Source organism: Bos mutus, chromosome 1, assembly GCF_027580195.1.
Source record: "Bos mutus isolate GX-2022 chromosome 1, NWIPB_WYAK_1.1, whole genome shotgun sequence".
Classification (NCBI taxonomy): Eukaryota; Metazoa; Chordata; class Mammalia; order Artiodactyla; family Bovidae; genus Bos; species Bos mutus.
Window position 1 is genome coordinate 1,800,312 of NC_091617.1, and position 21,184 is coordinate 1,821,495.

A 21,184-nucleotide genomic window follows, 5' to 3' on the forward strand; every position below is an offset into this window, starting at 1 on the left:
AAGTCTTCCAGTCCCTTCTACACCAGAAAGCCAGGCGGGCTCTCCCCCTTGCCCCCAGCTCGTGCCTTCTGGGGCGTTATTTTTCAATCCGCCTGTTTCCCAGCTGGCTCTGCAGCCATCCGTTAAATAGGTATTTAAAACATGAAGAACTGAAGCGTGGAGATGTGTCATCCAACGGTTCCAGAGGATGACCCACAACTGTTCAATTAGGCGAATCTGTCACTTGGAAGAACGCAGGGAGTGGGGATGGGGAGCTGGGGATTGCAGAGCTGGGGTATTTGAGTACCATTCCTTCGGGCATCCCGGGCCACCGGTAATGAGGACATTCGTGGGGGGTATGCTCTGCGGACCCCCAGCCTGGGTGTGGACTTGTGAGCTCTCCAGTTTGTATCTCACAAACACCAGAAGACGCAACGAGTGCGCGCCTGGGTCGCAGTCGCTGAGGTTAGTCCAGCCGGTGGCACGTGTCCTGGAGCCCCGGTTCCTTCTTTCGTGGCTTGCCACCGGCGACGGTCCTTGCGCCCGGGTCCACGCGAATCCGCGGTTCTTTACGCGCTGGCTCCAGAGCCTAGAGTCCGAAGCAGGGGCAAAATTCGAGGGGCCCCTCCTGGCACGGCGCGAGTTTAGAGCCTGGGAAGGCACAGTCCGGAGTCAGGAGAGCTGGCTTATTCGCCAGATTCCCGCGTGGACGCGCGTAAGGATGCTCTGGGCTCCGGCCCCGCGCCAACGACCCGAGGCAGTGGTGGCCGTTCCCGGGAGGTGCAGCGGCGCCTCGCGGTTCTTACTGCGCACTCCCGGAGCTCGCCTCGGGCTGGCAGGTCAGCGCTGTGGACCCTTTCCCCAACATCCGCATGGAGGACCCCATCCTCCAGTTGCCAGGGAGTTGCTCGGGGGGGTCGGGGGGGCGGTCAGTGTCCCCAGGACTTCTTTAGCCCTGGGGCTGGTCGGTCGCCAAACTCTCCCTCGTGTGTCTCTGAGTCCTCCCACCCCCTCCAGGAATAATCAGAAACTAGAGTCCGCCACTGGCGCTTGCTCTCCTGTGGGTTCTAGGGCGTCCCGGACCTTGTCCAGGTCTTGCGCCCGGCGCCTGGTGTGCGCGTCCTGGGAGTGTCCCTGGCACCGCGATTCTCACCCGCGCGCATACAGCCCCTTCCCGCGAAATGGAGTGCTCCTTTGCCGGGGCTAAATGGGCCGGGCTCCGGGAGTTAGTTCCTGGCTGGCCCAGGCGTCCTGGCGCTGTCGGCCTCCTCCGTCGAAACGGAAGACGTATTTTTTTCCCTCTCTTTTGTGTTTCGCTCCCACAAAAGACCGGGTGCGTGGAGGGGCCGGCCTTTGCTCAGCCGCCTGGCGGCCCGGGAGGCGCTTGTGCCAAACGGGCCAGGGAGGGCTGGCGCGGGGGCTGCAAAGAAGCAGACCTCCCACGGCTTCGCGGGTTCCTCCCGGGCCTTTCTGGCCTGTTCTCGCCTTGCCCATTTCTCCGAGTTCCTGCGCGCATTCGGGCAGCGAATCCGCCCGGCTGCCAAGGAGAGCGGCGCCCTTGCGCCAGGCGGACTGGGGCTGGCGGTGGGAGGCCAGGCTCCGGAAAGAAAAGAAAAAAGCATTTCAGCCATCGCTCCTGGTCCGGAAACCAGAAGGGATGCGCAATGCCAGCGTTTGGCGCCCAAACGTGAGCGATCAGACCGCTTAGGAGGCAGAACTCTGCAAACAAATCCTGTCTTCCATGCAAGACTCTGAGCGTCCCTGGTGGCTCAGAGGGTAAAGAATCCTGCCTGCAGGGCAGGAGACCTGGACTCGACCCCTGGATTGGGAAGATCCCCTGGAGGAGGGCGTGGCAACCCACTCCAGTATTCTTGCCTGGAGAATCCCCATAGACAGAGGAGCCTGGAGGGCTACATCCTTGGGGTCGCAAAGAGTCGGACACGACTGAGCAACTGAGACTCAGCTACCGGAGTCATCCAAGGTCATCTCTGGCTCCCGGGCCCCAGCCCCCAGCCCCCAGCCCAAGGCCTGACAAATGGAAGGGGCTTGGTAAATACTTTGGAACGCGTTCACATGCAGATATGCCGGTGGGCTGGTGTGAAACCAAGCTGGCAACATTCTTGTAAAAGGATGGTGCCTGTGTATGTCTTCGGTTTACACAGTAAACCAGGAGGTCTGTAATCTGGATTGCTGGGGATATGGGAGCATTTAGAATAACAGGTGGAATGACTTCCACCTAATGACCAACTGTGAGTGTGAAAGTCGCTCAGTCGAGTCCGACTCTTGGAGACCCCATGGACTATACAGTTCATGGTATTCTCCAGGCCAGACTACTGGAATGGGAAGCCTTTCCCTTCTCCAGGGGATCTTCCCAACCCTGGGATCGAACCCAGGTCTCCTGCATTGCAGGCGGATTCTTTACCAGTTGAGCTACAAGGGAATGAGCAGTTAGAGGTGACCTAGAGGAGCCTGGTGGGCTGCAGTCCATGGGGTCGCTAAGAGTTGGACACGACTGAGCGACTTCACTTTCACTTTTCACTTTCATGCATTGGAGAAGGAAATGGCAACCCACTCCAGTGTTCTTGCCTGGAGAATCCCAGGGATGGGGGAGCCTGGTGGGCTGCTGTCTATGGGGTCGCACAGAGTTGGACACAACTGAAGCGACTTGGCAGCAGCAGCAGAAGCAAGCTGTGCCTAGTGGGTCTTGGGTAGACTTCATCTCATTTAATCTCTCCCTGACCCTAGGAGGGAGGACTACTTACTCCCATTTTACAGATGGGGAAACTGACCCTCAGAGGGATGTGGGCGTTTGTTCAAGGCCCCTAAGCAGAGGGGGACGTCCAGAAAGACAGCATGGTGATGGAGACAATGCGGTGCTGGTCACCTGAAACTTAGGGATCTGAGGTTGTGGGATCTTGCTTTGTCTGCTCTTGGCCTCAGGTTCTCGTTCCTAAAATGGGTTTCTAGAAGCTACCTGTGGTCTCTAAGGGTGTGTGTCTGCCGTAAGATTTGAGGACGGAGTGGGAGGGTTGGACGATACCTTCCTTTTGTGATTTCTCTATTCTGCTAATACTGTTTGAGGGACTGTGAAGGTTTGAGAAATGAAGGACCTCTGCCCAGGCCTGGCTCACCCTTGGGTATCAGCTAAAGGCAAACAACAACAAACAAAAAAACTGTCAAACAAAACCCCAAACTAAAAACCCTTTCCTTCCAGTCAGTCCCTCCATCTGGAGCACCCCCTCCCCATCAAGTCCGTGACCATCACCTGCTCCTAAGGAGCCCTGCCATTGACGTCAACACACCTCCCCAGGCTACAGCGGAGTAAAGTTGGAATCTGAACTGAGAGATGACCGGGAACCAACTTTCACAGATCTTAGTTTACAAACTGTGATTTCACCCAAGCTCTGCCAGCAGCCCTTCCGTGGCACCTTGATCCCATTTTACAAATGAAAAGACTGAAGACTGAAGATCAGGGCAGAGGCTGAGTTCAGCCCCTGGTCCCCCAGGTCCCCAGTCCCGGAGGCCTCCGTGGCTTGGTCCTACCCCTCCAGCCACTCCCCTGCCATCCTTGAGACACTAGGCATCTCCCCCTCTCCCCACTGAGGTTCATCTGGAAGGTGGGGATGGGCTGAACAGAGAGATTAATCTGGAGAGTGAGTCCCCAGGTGGGGTATGCTCCACGCAGTTACAGAGTGACGTGGACAAAGTGGACCAGGAAGCCCCTGACCCTGCCTTGGGCCAAGACCTTACACTGGAGGAGGCAGTGGGTTTCTGAGTGTGGGAGAGGCTCTTCTAGGCTACAGGTGACAAGTCTGCAAGGCCAGGTTCTGGAAATGGGACAGAAAGTGCATGTGCTTCCCACACTCCCCACGCCTGCATAGATTGAGTGTGGTCTGGGTGGGGAGCTTCAGGCTGGAGGGTGTGGAGTGCCTCTGAGCTCCAAGTGCAGAGGATACAGGGCCTGAGCCCTGCTCCGAGCACCCGATGGATGGCCTGCCTTGTTATCATGGAAGATGTAGCAGCTTTATATCTCCCCACTGCCTTCAGGATCCTCAGGTTGGGAGTTCAAGGCTAACTGCCAGGTAGACTTGGCCTCCACTGGCCGCTTCTCCTTCCCTTCTCACCATCTCAGGACCTGGAGCACCTGGTGGGCTCTGCTCTCCCCTCATCTTCCCCTGCATTCCTGTCCATCCCATCTTGTGCCACCCTTCCAGGGGATCACCCTCTTCTTGAGCCTCTAGAGCACCCAGAGCTCTCTCCCTGCTCCCTGTCAGGGTCCACTCTACTGCAGTGAGGGTCTGGCTTCCTCAAAGCAGGGCAAGTCCCTGCGGGTCCTCACTGTGCCTCAACTCGCTTTGCACCCCGGGGACCCAGAGCAAGGGACAGGCCCCAGATGGGCTCAGTAGATCCAAGTTAATGTCGGTGGTTAAGACAGTTACACCCAGAGAACTTCCCTGGAGTTTCCACATACCAGAAAAGACAAAAATAAAAATAACCTAGCATCAGAGGTACAAGATTTTCCCCCTTGTCAAACCAAATTCGAAACTGCCAGATGCGGACAACGTTGGTTCACTCCTTGTCACGTGGGGAGAGGGTCACAGATTCCCCCCAACCCCCCAAGGCAAACGTGTTATCTTATCAAGTGCGAGGGCCTGGAGGTGGGCTCAAGAGAAGGGAGAGGCGTGCGGGGGTCGAGAGGCCCGGGGGCCTCGCGGGGGCCAGCATCGCTCCGGGATCCCGGCAGGTCCCCTCCAGAGGCCCGAGCCCTTCCCCCGGCTTGGCTTCTCCGGAAGGCCCAGCCGGCGTGGGTCTCCCTAGCCGCGTCTCCCCATTCTCGGCGGTGGAGCGCACAGAGAAGCGGGGGACCCAGCTGGCTATCGCGGGGGGCCGGCCGTCCGCAACCTCCGCCGGGTGAGGACCAGCGGGCGGCGCCCAGGGAGAACCTCAGGGCGCTCGGCACCGCGCTCATGGCCTTGGGCTTGGGCTTGAAGGAGACGGCGGTACAGGAGCCGGGTCTCCCGGTCTTCTTTCCCTTCCAGCTCTCTTCCCCTTCGCTTGTATGAGTCTCCCTTCTTGTCCTTTATCTTTTTTTCTCAGTCCCCTCAAATGCATACAGCGCGCCCGCGCGCGCTTGTACCCACCTACCCCCCCCCCCCCCACACACACACACGTACACATATACATTATTGAAATGACTCTTGCCGAACTGGGAAGAGCCGGAACCATCGGCGGGACTACATGCACCCACCCCCTCCTGCCTCTCTCCAGATCCTGGTGGTCTGGGGCCCGCAGGATCAGCATTGGGAGGAAACTCGTTATAAACACCCAGTCGCAGGCGCTTCCGGACCCAGTGAGACAGCATCCAAATCAACCAAGGTCCCCACGTGATTCATGGGCACAGTCTTCCGTCTTTTGGGGGCGCAGGTATGCTCCTCTCCCCAGGGTCCTTGGGACTTCGAGTTCCAAACACAGATCCTTTCTAGGGCTGAAAAAATGCTGTTTTCTGGAGATTCCACGGTCTCTCCCCATCATTTGAATACTTTTTCTCACTCCTTTGACCATCTGTCAAGTAAAATTCAATAAGCATTAAAAGATTAAAAAAAAAAGGATGCATGCCCAATTGTAAAAAACAAAACAAGACCTTTTAAAATCATACAGAAGCAGAAGGCACCATTTGACCAACTCCCCTCCCCCACAAGTCACAGTCGATTTTGGTGAAGTCCTTTCAGGCTGTGTGCAGGCTTTGCAACCTGCTTCTTTCATTTCTTAGCGTCTTGTGGACATCTTTCCACATCACTGTAAGTCCCACCTGACCCCTTTAACAAGTTAGGGCTGCAACAATCTGTCCCCTTTGGATCCTTCCCTCCTTTGCCCGTCCAGCCCTGAGAAGCATGTCAAAGCCAGAAACCCTGAAAACAGTTTTCCTGTATCTGTGCCCTGGTGGTGGGAGGACCCTGGGGTCAGGGTCGCTGCCTGGCAAACCGGAAGTCTAGGTTTCTGGCCCCCACTGGGCTCCCTGGCAGTTGTGGATCATCTTGGAGAAGTCCCTTCTGGCAGATATAGTAAGAAAGACTGGGCCCCCTTTTGCCTGCAGTCAGATGTACAGGAAACACTAACCCATATGTCTGCAGCTTCCACTGGCTCAAGGAGAATGGTTGAAATGTAAACAGAACACCCATGGCCTGGGACTGAGACCAGGGCGGAAATTCTGTGATTTTTGGAAGATGCAGAAGTTTTAAATATTCGATTTCCGTTTTCTTTCTGCATTTCCAACAGCAACCCCAAAAGGTCATCCACTTCTGGGTTGACCTTAATGCTAAGTGTAAGCAAAGATGTTGGTCTGTTTAGGTAGAATTTACAGTCTCCATTGAAAGAAGGAGAAGGAGAGGAGTAGGAAGAAGGGGGTGGGGGTGGGGGTGGGAATAGAAAGAAACTATATCATATAAACTGGATTCTATCTTTTTTACATGTTTTGAATAGATGCTATATCAGTCAGTTCAGTTCAGTTCAGTCGCTCAGTCATGTCCGACTCTTTGCGACCCCGTGGATTGCAGCACACCAGGCCTCCCTGTCCATTGCCAACTCCTGGAGTTTACTCAGATTCATGTCCATTGAGTCTGTGATACCATCCAACCACCTCATCCTCTGTCGTCCCCTTCTCCTCCCGCCTTCAATCTTTCCCAGCATCAGAGTCTTTTCCAGTGAGTCAGTTCTTCACATCAGGTGGCCAAAGATGCTATATAGCACATACTTAAAACTCAAATATCACAGAGTATTTGGTTAAAAGTTAGTTTCGTACAACTGACCTCCCCACAAAGGCAACTAGTGTTCCAGTTTCTTGTGTATTCCAGAAATACTCTTTGATAGTACAAATTATATATTTAAAGGTCTCTCTCTTTTCTTTTTTGAACCCAAGTGGTAACATACTCTATACACTGTCCTCTATTTTGATTTTTTTCCCCCTGAATAGAGAACACTCTCTACCTTATAGCATGCACACACACATACTTACAATAATACACCTGCTCCTGAAATGTTCACCAGAGCAATCAGAGAGGGTAAGAAAATTCTCCTTGTTCTCAGTGGGGTCAAGTACTCCCACCTCAAAATGGAGCATCATAGCATCAGAATCTGGGCAGGATCCTGATGGTATATTTCTGCTTCTCTCAGTCACAGAGAAGCTAGGACACTGTGAGCCAAAGATAACAAGAGATCGAGGGAGTGATCCCTGCCCTGAGCAGTGGTGCTTCTTCACCATGTTCCCAGGATGGCACTTTTAGCCACTGCCTAAAACCTGCAGGGGAGTCCACAAAACAATAATTTGTCCTATCTGAAGGACCATCAACCAGAAAGATACAGGCAGACATACTTTAAAAAATATGTATGAGACCATGAGGTGGCACAGTGGTAAAGAATCTACCTGCCAATGCAGGAGATGCAAGAGATACAGGTTCGTTCTCTGGGTTGGGAAGATGCCCTGGAGTAAGAAAGGGCAATCCACTCCAGTATTCTTGCCTGGAAAATTCCATGGACAGAGGAGCCTGGTGGGCTACAGTCCATGAGGCCTCAAAGAGTCTGACTTGACAGCATACAAGCAACACAACAATTCAACATGTCAGATGAAACTAGTTCTTCTTATTATTATTATTTGTTGAATGAGTGATACATTCACATAGTTCAAAATTCTAAGTTCAGTTCAGTTCAGTCACTCAGTCGTGTCTGACTCTTTGCAACCCCTTGAACTGCACCACACCAGGCTTCCCTGTCCATCACCAACTCCTGGAACTCACTCAAATTCACGTCCATCAGATCCATGATGCGATCCAACCATCTCATCCCCTGTCGTTCCCTTCTCCTCCTGCCTTCAATCCCAGCATCAGGGTCTTTTCCAGTGAGTCAGTTCTATGCATCAGGTGGTCAAAGTATTGGAGTTTCAGCTTCAGCATCAAAATTCTAAAGCATATCTTAAAAAGTTTGCTTCCCTCTTCTGTGGGCTGAGGGCAGCTCCTCAGTTCCCTTCCTTAGTCATCATCTCTTGCTTTTTCTTCCAGAGGTATTCTATGCAAACTCAAGCAAGCACACAAACACACATTCTCTCTTTCTCTATTTGCCATTTGTGTTAAAAGGGTACAAATGGTAGCATACTATACACTTGGCTCTCTACCTTGCTTTTTTCAGTTACTGTCTCGGCTGTTTGCTGCTGTTTAGTCCTTAAGTGGTTCCAACTCTTTGCGACACCATAGACTGTAGCCCACCAGGCCCCTCTGTCCATGGGATTTCCCAAGCAAGAAAGCTGGAGTGGATTGCCATTTCCTCCTTCAAGGGATCTTTCCAATCCAGGGACTGAACCCGGGTCTCCTGCATTGGCAGCAGCTTCTTTACCACTGAGCCTCCTGCGAAGCCCCAAAAAGGAATAGGGATCCTGTAATAGGGCTTCACCATTATTTATTTAACTATGCAGACTTTATTTTGGGGGGCTCCAAAATCACTGCAGATGGTGATTGCAGCCATGAAATTAAAAGACGCTTACTCCTTGGAAGGAAAGTTATGACCAACCTAGATAGCATATTCAAAAGCAGAGACATTACTTTGCCAACAAAGGTCCATCTAGTCAAGGCTATGGTTTTTCCAGTGGTCATGTATGAATGTGAGAGGTAGACCATAGAGAAAACTGAACACCAAAGAATTGATGCTCTTGAACTGTGGTGTTGGAGAAGACTCTTGAGAGTCCCTTGGACTGCAAGGAGATCCAACCAGTCCATTCTGAAGGAGATCAGCCCTGGGATTTCTTTGGAAGGAATGATGCTAAAGCTGAAACTCCAGTACTTTGGCCACCTCATTCGAAGAGTTGACTCATTGGAAAAGACTCTGATGCTGGGAGGGATTGGGGGCAGGAGGAGAAGGGGACAGCAGAGGATGAGATGGCTGGATGGCATCACTGACTCGATGGACATGGGTCTGAGTGAACTCTGGGAGTTGGTGATGGACAAGGAGGCCTGGCATGCTGCGATTCATGGGGTCGCAAAGAGTCGGACACGACTGAGCGACTGAACTGAACTGAACTGATTGCCCTGTTGAAAGACAAATTTATAATGTTTGAAGTCTTATCCTATTACAAACAAGGATGCAAAAAATATCTTGTAGATTGTCATGTTCATATATGTAGCATATCATGTGGATAAATCCCTAGAATTAGAATTTTTAGGTCAGCCAGTCTATGCAGTTGTAATTTTGATACATGTTGCTAAAATTTCACCCAAGTGTTGTCCCGATTTATGTCACAATGTAGAAGAGAGTCTGCCTGGCTGATAGCTAACTTAAAGGCTCGGTCTTTATTTTCCTGAATGCAGGGGAAATGTGATCTTTAATTTGGTTGTCACATAGGTGATAAACTGACCTCTGTGACTCTTCAGGATAGAATAGTAAAATGCCATTTCCCCCTTCAAAACATCAAGCTACAAATTGTAATAGATTTCGACATCTGGTACCATTTTCAGTCCTTTCAAAGATTTACTAATGACTTTTCCAAGTGGTTGGGTAGAATGTTTCAAGTATGCCAGTGCCTTATCTCTGCTGAGGAATATTTATCTTCAAGCATATAATCCAATAGATACTTACTGGGCTTCTTTCCTGTGCCAGGAGCTGTCCTAGGTACTAGGGATCCAGCAGTGAAAAAAAAAACAAGACCACATCTCTGCTTTCAAACATGGTAACAAAGTAATTACTATCATGATGATTATTTTAATTTCTTTGGATTCTCTCAACAGCCCTGAGGGTGGTTACAGTAGGATGTGTGCGATAAAACCTACTGCCCCCAATTCGTGTGGCGAACATTGCTAGTTGCTCCCCCAGATCTGTTCTCCCTTCTGTATGGAGCTTCTGATTGAGCACATAGCCACCCAGAACAAGGACTACATTTCCCAGCCTCCTTTGTAACCAAGTCCTGGCCAGGAGGATATAGACACAAGTGGTGTGTGGGGCTTCCGGTGGGGTGTCCCCATTCTCTTCCTGCTGGCTGGAATCTCGACCTGATGGGTCGGGCTGTAAGAACCATCAGGATGGGGACACATATGAAAAAGCTTTAAGAGAGGTGCCTGGGTTCCTGACAGTACAGGGAGAGGATACCAGACCCACCCAGGATCAAGCCTTTGTTCTCTAGATGAGAGCAAAACTCCTCTGCTTTGCTAAATCCATTGTTGTCTTGGGTTTTCTTGATGTCTGAAGAGGCGTCTCTCCACTGCAGACATCTTTGTTCTATCAGTTGAGGCTGCCTTTTAATTAACATAGTTGTTGCTGTTGTTCAGCCGTTCAGTCGTGTCCAACTCTTTGTGACCCCATGGACTGCAGCACACTGGGCTTCCCTGTCCTTCACCATCTCCTGGAGCTTGCTCAAACTCATGTCCATCAAGTCAGTGATGCCATCCAACCATCTCATCCTCTGTTGTCCCCTTTTCCTTCTGCCTTCAATTTTTCCCAGCATTGGGGTCTTTTCTGATGAGTCAGCTCTTTGCATCCGGTGGCCAAAGTATTGGAGCTTCAGCTTCAGCACCAGTCCTTTCAGTGAATATTCAGAGTTGATTTCTCTTAGGATTGACGGGGCACAATCTTAACCAGATGACATTTCACCATGTTATGAGGCCATCCTCCCTTCAGAGGAGCTCTGAAGGTGCCCATCTTGGTCCCTCGCTGTGTCATTCAGGAAGCAGTGTTGCTGAGGCCAAGGGGGAGGTGGGGACAGCCAGAACCCTGGGCAGAAAGCTGGTGTGAAGTGGGCAGCGTGAGTTTCTAGGAGATGAGCATCCCTGCTGAGATGAGGGCAGGAGACAGCTGGTGGGAAGCCAGTCCTGGCCCCTCATTCAAGGAAGGGCTGTTCCTGGATGCCCCAGGATAATGTGGGTGCCTGCATTGAGCTCTGCCTAGGTCTGTCTTGGTGAGGCAGGCAGCTATTCCCAAGGGGCAACCTGGTTCATTCAGCTGTCCTTGGTCCCTAACTGTGACACTGATTCAGGCAGAGCTTGCCACCTGAGCCTCCGTCCTGGGGCTCAGGGCATGGATTTCAGCAGGAGCCAGCAGATCTCCTGATGGTGTGGGGCTTCCTTCCAAGACTATTTTCCAAGACTTAAAAGGCTTCTTCCTCATTGAATGACAGTGCCCCCTACCAATATGTCCATGTGAAAATCCCTGAAAATTGTGAATGTGGCCTTACTTGGAAAAACAAAAAAGGTCATTGCAGAATCTTGCAATCATCCTAGATTATCCATGTGGGCCCTAAATCTAAAGACAAGTATCCTTATAAGAGCAAGATGGTTGGGGGTGGGGCAGTGTTGGACTCTTGACATAGAAGAGGAGGATAAGGCCACGTGAAGATGAAGGCAGAGACTGGAGTGATGCCACCACAGCCAAAGACTACTGGATGTCGCAAGAAGCTGGAAGAGGGAAGCAAGAATTGTTACCAAAGACTTTGAAGGGAGCACGACCCTGCCACCTCCTTGATCTCAGACTTGGGACCTCCAGAGCTGTGACAGAATCGATGATGATGTTTTTTTTTTTTCCGATGATGATGTTTTAAGCCACCAACTGTTGTTTGCAGCAGCCGCAGGAAACGCTTCCAAACTGGACTCAGCTATTGGCTTGGAGGTGAGACCTTGGTGGGAGTCAGTGTAGAACGTCAGGAGGTGGGGTGAGCTTTCTGAGGACCAAAGCCCTCCACGTGGGGAGATCTACACACTGGAGAGGCTGGGGAGGGAGGCTTCAGGGACAGGCTCTGCAGAGGCTTTCTTGTCCCTGCCCCATGTATCTCTCTGTCTCAGGGGCTAGGATCCAGCCTCCACTTTCCAGAGGACCACCCCTGCTGGAGTCTAGAGGTGCTGTTGTTGCCCCTCCCACTGTGAGAGCATCCCAGGTGTTACTAGTTGTAAAGAACCTGCCTGCCAATGTAGCAGATACACAAGACGCAGGTTTGATCCCTGGGTTGGGAAGTTCCCCAGGAGAAGGGCATGGCAGCCCACTCCAGTATTCTTGTCTGGAGAATCCCATAGACAGAGAAGCCTGATAAGCAGGCTATGGTCCATAGGGTCCCAAAGAACTGGACATGAGAGAAGGTACTGCACCATCCACACCCCCCCCACCCCCGCTCCTCCCCACCACCCCAGGTCTGGAGAAGCAGCCACAGTGAGGCTCCACCTGCCTGGCAAAGCCTGAGGCAGGGGGGCTGGAACTTGGATGGAGAAGGGGAGGGTCTTATGTCTCCATTACCTCCCCAGGAAGGGTAGTCAACCACAATTTTCTAAATTACAGAATTAGGATAAAGATCCTGAAATCCACTGTAGAACAGAAGACCATGTTTTGATTTCAAATTGGGTGTCTTTGTTCCCTGACAAGGGCTAAACCATGACTCACCACCCCATTCAAGACCCTTGTGCCCTCCAGGATTTCTGTGGTCTGTTGACTGTTGCATGTGACACCGAGGAGGGTGTCCTCACCCCAAAACCCAGTTGACCGTCTGGCTGACTTGTCAGTCTGTAAAAAGGGAATCAGTATAAGAGAGTCCAGATGTGAGGTCATGGGACGGCAAGCAGAGAAACATGGCAGGAGAGAAGAGACATCAGGCAGGACACAGAGAGTGTCCACGGAGGCTTCCCCGAGTTCAACGGTGACACTGATTTCCTCAAAATGCATGGATTATTGTTTTTCTGATAACAGAAGTAAAACATGGACCTTGTTAGAAAAATCTGGAAAATAAAGGTTTCATAACTGTAGAATACTTGGAGAATTCAGGGTTTTATTGTAGTTGAGTAGGATGTGACAAGGGCTTCACTGGTGGCCCAGACTGTATAGAATCTGCCTGCAGTGCAGGAGGCCTGGGTTCAATCTCTGAGTCAGGAAGATCCCCTAGAGAAGGGAATGGTTACCCACTCCAGTGTTCTTGCCTGGAGAAGCCCATGGACGGAGGAGCCTGGTGGACCACAGTCCATGGAGTCGCAAAGAGTCGGACGTGACTGAGCGACTATGCTATATGCTATGAAAGGTGACAAGGACCCTGTTAGGGGCTGAATTGTATCCCCCATCCTGTGTTGAACTCGAACCCCATTCTAACTCAAAATGTCACTGCATTTGGACGTAGGGTCTTTAAAGAGGTCATTAGGGTGTCCTTATAAGAAGAAGGGATCAGGCCATGGACACACAGAGGAAAAAGCGGGTGAAGACACACAGAGAAGACAGCCATCTGCAAGCCAAGGAGACAGGCCCTCAGAAGACACCAACCCCGGGACGTCCCTGGCGATCCAGTAGGTAAGAATCTACCTTCCAATGCAGAGGATGCAGGTTCGATCCCTGGTCCGGGAACTGGGATCCCACATTCCTTGGGGCAACTGAGCCAACACACCAGAATGAAAAGATTCCATGTGCAGAAGCTAAGACCTGACACAGCCAAAAATAAAATAGGTAAGTGAATGAATTTTTTTTTAAGTGGAAAAAAAAAAAATACACCAACCTTGCCTGCATCTTGGTCTTGAACCTCCAGCTTCCAGATCTGTGAGACAATGACTTTCTATTGTTTAAGTCACCCACTGGGTGGTATTTGTAATGCAAACTCTAGCAAACTAATAGTATGGGCACAGTGGCAGGGGTGTGGAGAAGGGATGACGGAGGAAGATGTTCCCAGGTGGTAAGACCGGCCAGCCTTATGGACAGTAGGAATGTGAGAAGTTTAGGGTCTTAATAGCTTTCTAAGCTTGGGTAGCTTGGTGGACAGGCTGTCATTCCAGGTCATCGACTGAGATGGAGAGTCCATGGGAGAGGAACAGGTGTCTTAGCTGAGTTGAGTTGGAGGTGCAAGAGGGACTCCCAGGGAGGATGACTGGAGCCAGAGGGGGATGCTGTCCAGGGGATCAAGCAAGAGGGCTGGAGGGGAAACCAAGAGCACATTGGGGCGAGTGGAAATCATCCTGTGAGTAGAGGAGGTTGTCCAGGCCCAGAGTGGCTGATGGAGGAGTAGAGGAGGTTGTCCAGGCCCAGACTGGGACGGAGGACAGCCCCTGGGAGGCTGACACTGATTTTCATCTTTGAAGAGGGGCCCCTCCTTTACTGAGCGGATGGTCTGCACTGCAGCTGCTCATGTTTATTACGTGGATTCCAAAATATTGTCTGCTTCCCCCAATTTCTCTTTCAACCCATTGCTTACAAAATTCCCAAGATAGACACAGACTACTTCCCAAATGCTAAATAGGTCAAATTAGGGGAAAGGCTGTCTCTGTAACCTGCCCCTGTGATTATTATTTGATGCTCACTCAACTTAGCCTGCCGGTTTCCAAGGGCCATAAGTGTGGGGCTGGGTGGGCAAACAACGGGCTATTTCACTTTGAATGATAAATGTCCTTACCTCTTTGTACTCCATGGGCCTCCTTCCTTTAAAGATCTCTTCTATGGGCATGAGTTTGATCAAGCTCTGGGAGTTGGTGATGGACAGTGAAGCCTGGCGTGCTGCAGTCCATGGGGTTGCAAAAAGTCAGACATGACTAAGAGACTGAACTGAACGGACTGAATCCCAATCTCCCAGTCTCTCCTCTACCCTTACTGCCCATACATTTGATCTCTACATCTGTGTCTCTTCTCTGATGCTTTTCCATGTGAATTTACCAGCTCCTCTCTCTCCATTAAAGCCAGATCAACTACCATCCTGCTTCTGTTTGAGAAATTTCCTCCTTTGAGAAAAGAACATGCCTATGCCATCTCTTTAGCACAATACGTTTGGGATTCCGGCAAGTTTCTGTAATTTGTTTCCCTATCGGGCCCATCACCATTATCCCACTGTTAAAGTATTCAGTTCCACTTTTAAAAAGTTTTGTAAAATCCTTCACCAAGCAGAAGATGCCAGGAACTCTCCTGCCTGACATTTTATTAAGAGTGAAAAATAAGGAAGCCAACAGAGATGTAGAGGGAGGCTAATTGAGAAGCCCGGCATGATCGCTGCAAACCCCGCATGATCGCGCTGTAATAATTTGTTGACAGTGTGGTGTTTGTGGGGGAAGGGCGACGGGGGAGGCGGAGGGCAGGGTACATGGCCCTGCTCCTCCAGGCCTTGCATTAATGGAGTGACAGCTGAACTAAGTGTTCAGATTGAACTCATCAAAGACTGGAGTCTTTGAGAGACCATTCCTTCTCGTCCAGGATGTCAAAGGTGGCGGCAGATATATCCAGCGCTCCCTGGGTGGCATTGTTTAGGATTCTGGCCCCAGCAGATGGCCCCCAAATGTACCTCAGCCTGGTTGAGCAGGGACCACATGGGATGGTATAGTCTTCTCATTAGCAAACAAAAAAAAAAAAAAAAAAAACAGGCAAGGATGAGAAAGGAGAGAGATGAAAAGAATGCACAAAGACATTTACATATTTACATTGTCTCTATCTCACATTTCAAATTCTCCTTTAGCTGGAGAGTCAGTGGGCTTGCTTTTCTCCTTCTGTTTGTGTGTTTACTTGTGCTAAATAGATTATGGTAATCAGGCACATAAATGCATGCAACTGTTATTATGGCATTTTAATCACAGAGTTTTTCACTGGAAGCCTTCATTAGAATTCTCGTAATCTTACTTGTTAGTGTAACAAACAGTAATAAATGCCAAGGAGCTTGGATTAAGGCAGAGGCACCCAGACTTTAAAAGAGGAATATGGAAATGTTGTCGAATCTCTGCATTACTTATTGAAATGTCACATCAACAGTTCGGGACTTTAAATATCTTACTCATTAAAAGGATAGGGAACCAAGCAACCTGAAGACAATAATGGTGTTTTTCTACGGAGCGCTATAAACATATGCCTTCCACAGAGTCCTCCGAACTCTCCTGCGATAACTGGTTGGTCTGATACACAGTCCTGGCTCTAGTTTATTAGTGTTAAAATTGGAGACATTTATTATTAAATAATTTCATTTATTTTACGGTTAGTGGTAAATACGTGCAAACATGAACATGTCAAAACTTCCTAACTCTCATTATCCTTCAAATTTATACTATTGTTTGGCAAACTGGTAGGAAAAGTGGCAGGGTTTTGTTTTTTTTTCTAGTAAGCAGTACCAGAGTCATGTGCTTGAGAATAAACCGCTCTTTCTGGAAAGAGTTTTGCAAACAGGTCTAAGCATCAGGACACAGTAGAGGACCATCCCGATTTTACTGGAGCCCAGAATTTAAATCTGATGATATCAGTTCTGGGGGAAACTCCCCACTTCATTTATCTGCTGCTGTGTGACAGGGTACAAGACTTAGTGACTTCAAACAATAACAGTACGTTAGTTCTCATGAGTCTGTGGGCTCACCAGGCAGTTCTTCTGTTTCACCTGGTGCTGGCTGAGATGCAGGGTTAGCTAGAAGGTCCACAGTGGATGCTCAGCTGGAGCTGCTTGACCCATGCCTCAGTTCTGCTCTGCTGGAGCATCCCCACCCGGCGGCCTTGGCTTCCTCACAACATGGCAGCTTGGTTCAAGAAGAAAGACTCATTTGCAGAGACGTGGATGGACCTAGAGACCATCATACAGAATGAAGTAAGTCAGAAAGAGAAAAACTAATATGGTATATTAACACATATACGTGGGATCTAGAAAAATGGTAGAGATGAACCTATGTGCAAAGCAGAAATGGAGACAGAGGTAGAGAATAAATGTGTGGACACGGGTTGCAGGGGGGAAGGGGAGGTGAGAGAAATTGGAATTGACATGTGCACGCTCTGGGTACTGTGTATAAAATCAATAACTAATGAGAACCTACCCCATAACACAGAGAACTCTGCTTATTGCTCTGTGGTGACCTGAATGACAAGGAAATCTACAAAAGAGAGGATGTGTATAGCTATGATGGATTCACTTTGCTATGCAGCAGAAAATAATACATTGTAAAGCAACCGATGTTTGTTTAGTCACTAAGTCGTATTCAACTCTTTGCAACCCCGTGGACACATAGCCCACCAGACTCCTCTGTCCATGGGTTTCTCCAGGCAAGAATAGTGGAGTGGGTTGTCATTTCCTCCTCCAGGGGATCTGCCCGATCCAGGGTCAAACCCACGTCTCTTATGTCTCCTGCATTGACACTCCAGACCCACCGAATCAGAGTAGGGGTGGGTCCTGACAATCTCTCCTTCCATCAAGCTCCCCTATGGATTCTTCTGAGTGCTCGAGCTCTGGCTCATGTACCCTTGGTACGGACCTGTAGATCTCTGGAAAGCTGGGCTCTTTCTGGTCTGGGCCATGTTGCTGCTGCTGCTGCTAAGTCGCGTCAGTCATATCAGACTCTGTGCAACCCCATAGACGGAAGCCCACCAGGCTGCCCCGTCCCTGGGATTCTCCAGGCAAGAACACTGGAGTGGGTTGCCATTTCCTTCTCCAATGCATGAAAGTGAAAGTGAAGTTGCTCAGTCGTGTCCGACTCTTAGCGACCCCATGGACTGTAGCCTACCAGGCTCCTCCATCCATGGGATTGTCCAGGCAACAGTACTGGAGTGGAGTGCCATTGCCTTCTCCGCTAGACCATGAGTTCACCCTATTTTTCCCTTTAGGTTGAAACAGGTGCCCTGGAACCAGCTGATCAATTTCCTCTGGCCGGGGGAGGGGCTCCCCCAGCAGCACCGCCCCCCGCCCCAGGAGGATTCAAGTCCTTATTTGGTTTCCTCCCTCTGGCCCATTTAGTGCCGCCCCACTGTCCACCGCTGGCCAGGCCACATCTCCCACACTCCCAGTGTGTGTTGCTGTGTTCATTGCTCAGTTAGTGTGTTGCGGTGGCCGCTGTGTGTTTCATCAGCTCTGTCTTCACTGCCTTGAGCACATCCGGGCTAAAAGAGCTGAAAATTAGAAGTCGGCTGGTCCCCACCTTATAGATCAGCAGCTGATTTTCTGGAAGGTGAAGGCCCTGGCCTGAGGCCACACAGCAAGCCAGCAGCAGAGTCGGGATCTGACCTGCATTTCTTGGCCTTTCCCCCAACCACCCAGCACTGTCACTGCCTGTCCCGACCAGTGGCAAAAGCCCTCCGCTCCTTGATGGTTCCTCCTGCACCTGCCCTCCTGGTCTTTTTAAGGTCAAGGGCCGCTGAATTTCCTCCTTAATGACTCAGAATCAAAAGCGATATGTACCTGTTTCAGGGTTTTCTCGTGATCATTCTTTGAATATGACTAGTCTGTTAATATATGTTTTTAAGATCTTAGAGTGCATGCATACGCATACCTCTGGGTGGCCACGATCCACAGGGAATGGGTTGGGTTTGGGGGAAGCGGTTGTGACTTTCCAGAGAGTCAGAGGTAACACTTTGTTATGCTATTTTTTGGTCTGAGAATGGAGAACAGAGGGAAAAAAAAAAAAGAAGGAAATTATTGATCATGAAAAGTGGTAAATCTACAATTGAGAGACTCACAGAGTGCAATCCCATATGGCCATCACCCAGTTTCAGCAATTATCAACTCACAGTTGGTCTACACCCTCTCCAACTCCTCTGGCCTGATGATCTTGAAGCAAATTCCAGATGTAAGAGTGGGGTTAGGATCCGGAGATGCACTGGTGATAAAATTCTTTGGTTATTCTCCCTGCCTTCATAAGCATGTCTCAGCAGAGGAGCTTGGAGACCTCAGCTTGAGGGAGACCAGGAGCGAAAGCACCAGTATCTGTGTGATACTCCAGATATGCAGGGGCCTGGCCGTCACCAAGTCCAGTATGGGGAGGGCAGCTCTTCCCCCGTGGATCCTGCCGGGTAAAGCCATTGAAACTGCTTACAGTCAAGCTTGAAAACCACATATAGATTCCCCGTCCCCCACCCCCAACCCACACACACTTTTTAGAAAAAGTATTTTTAATTGGAGGATAATTGCTTTACAGTATTGTGTTGGTTTCTGCCATGTAATAGCGTGGATCAGCCATCGGTATACATATGTTCCGTCCCTCTTGAACCTCCCCCCTCCAACTCCAGCCACATCCCACCCCTCTAGGTTGTCACAGAGTACCACTTCAAGCTCCCAGGGTTATACAGTGACTTCCCATTAGCTATCCATTTTACATATGGTAATGTATATTTTCAACGCTACTCCCTTAATTCATCCCACCCTTTCCTTCCCCTGCTTTGTCTGAAGTCTGTTCTCTATGTCTCCATCTCTATTTCTGCCCTGCAAATAAGTTCATCAGTACCATTTTTCTAGATTCCATATATATGCATTAATATATGATAGTTGTTTTTCTCTTTCTGACTTACTTCACTCTGTATGACAGACTCTAGGTTCATCTACCTCATTGAAGTGAAGGGAAGTGAAAGTCACTCGGTGGTGTACGACTCTTTGCAACCCCATGGACTATATATTCACCAGGCCAGAATACTGGAGTGGGTAGCCGTTCCCTTCTCCAGGGGATCTTCACAACCAAGGGATCAAACCGGGGTCTCCTTCTTTGCAGGTGGATTCTTTACCAGCTGAGCCACAAGGGAAGCCCAAGAATATTGGAGTGGGTAGCCTTATCCTTTCTCCAGTGGATCTTCCTGACCCTGGAATCGAACCTGAGTCCTCGTCTTTTCTTCTAACAAAGATCTAATTGCGTTTATGGTGTCATTTTGACCATATTAAAATATCCATCTTCCCAGACTCTCTTGAAGTTAAGGATGGCCATGTGGCCAAAGCAATATTGGCAGAAATCCTAGGAATGGCATGCACTCTCACAAGAAAACACAAAGCTTGGAGGAAAAAAAGGCTGTAGTCTTTGCCTCTCTTGGTGTCTGGAATGTGGACAGCATGCATGGAGGCGCAGCAGCCATCAAGAGATGGAAAGCCAAGAACGACAGAGCGGGAAGAGCAAACCCATCCGAGGCTCAGTGGGCACTGCCGGTCAAGCAGCCGCTCCAAGCCTCTGCCATTTACGTCCAGCTTCCTTGCTCTGTGAGGAAAGGGACCCCCTTAGGGACTTAAGTCATATTGATACGGTCTGCTGTTACTTTGGCCAGACATAAACTAAACTCTTATGCCAGCCTGGAGAGAATGGCAAAGTCATCGGTGGGCATTTTCCATTCTCAGAGCAGCAGGGTTCACTTTCCTAGCGACTGATAACAAAACAGTTATTTGACATCTATTGTCCAGGTGTTTATTTTTTTTAGCAACATGGCTTCATCTTTTCAATGAGGGAAATCGCTGGTTGACTCCATCCCAAATGGTTCCGTATATGGAAAGAGATGAGAGTTTGAATGGCCGCTCTAAGAACCTTGTACAGAGTTCCCTGGGGGCATCTTCAGTTCAATACTTTACTTCTTTGTCATTGTAAGATTGATTAAAATAGAAAAAGAAAACTGAAAATCATCCAAAATTCCACTAGTAGAAATAACCATTAATATTTGCTATAAATAAGTCCAGGCCTCTCTTTGTGAATATGGATACAAGAGGTATGTGTATGTGTGTGTGGGTGTGTGTGAGAGAGAGAGAGAGAGAAAGAAAGAGAGGTTGAGGGTGGAAAAGGCATCAGCTGGCCAATTTTATCTTTTTAAAGGCTACTGTGATTGGGATTTCAACTCGGGTCTATATATTTTGAAAATCGTCATGCTTCCAGTACAGTTTACCACTTCTCAACTGAGAAGATGAAAGGGTTGCACTTAGCTTTTAAGTATCTTCACTGATGAAATAAACAAACCAAATACCAATGTAAATAAAGCATATGGAAGATTTCCGTTTACTTATTCCCATCAATTGCCAACATATATAATGCTGCGTTTTAAGTAATGTCCATTGGCTGATTACTTGATCCTGGACACCCAGCAAAGGGAAAGCAGTCGCTACCCACGGTCCTCAGTCCTTCGCTCTCTGTGGCACCGTCCGTGGCTCAGCAGCTGCCCGGAGGCCTCCATGGCGGCAACATCAGACATCGATTATCTTTGGAGGCCAATTCAGAGGCTAATCCAAGCTTAGGTCATTACGAAGTGAAGAATTCTCATCCTCTATCCAATAAATTAATTTCCTCATTACCAGATGTGATCATTAGAGTCTGAAATTATGTACTGGAATTACATATGGGTATTTGTTCAATTAACCAACAAATATGTCCTGAAAGCCTGCTAGGTACTGTTCTAAGATCATTATAGCAGCAATAAAATTAGCAAAATCCTTGCTCCCATAGACCTTACATTCTAGTAAGTGATGGAATAACGCCTCCAGGTCAGTTTAGAGACAGATACACTACAAAACTCAAAAGGGAAGACAGGCTGA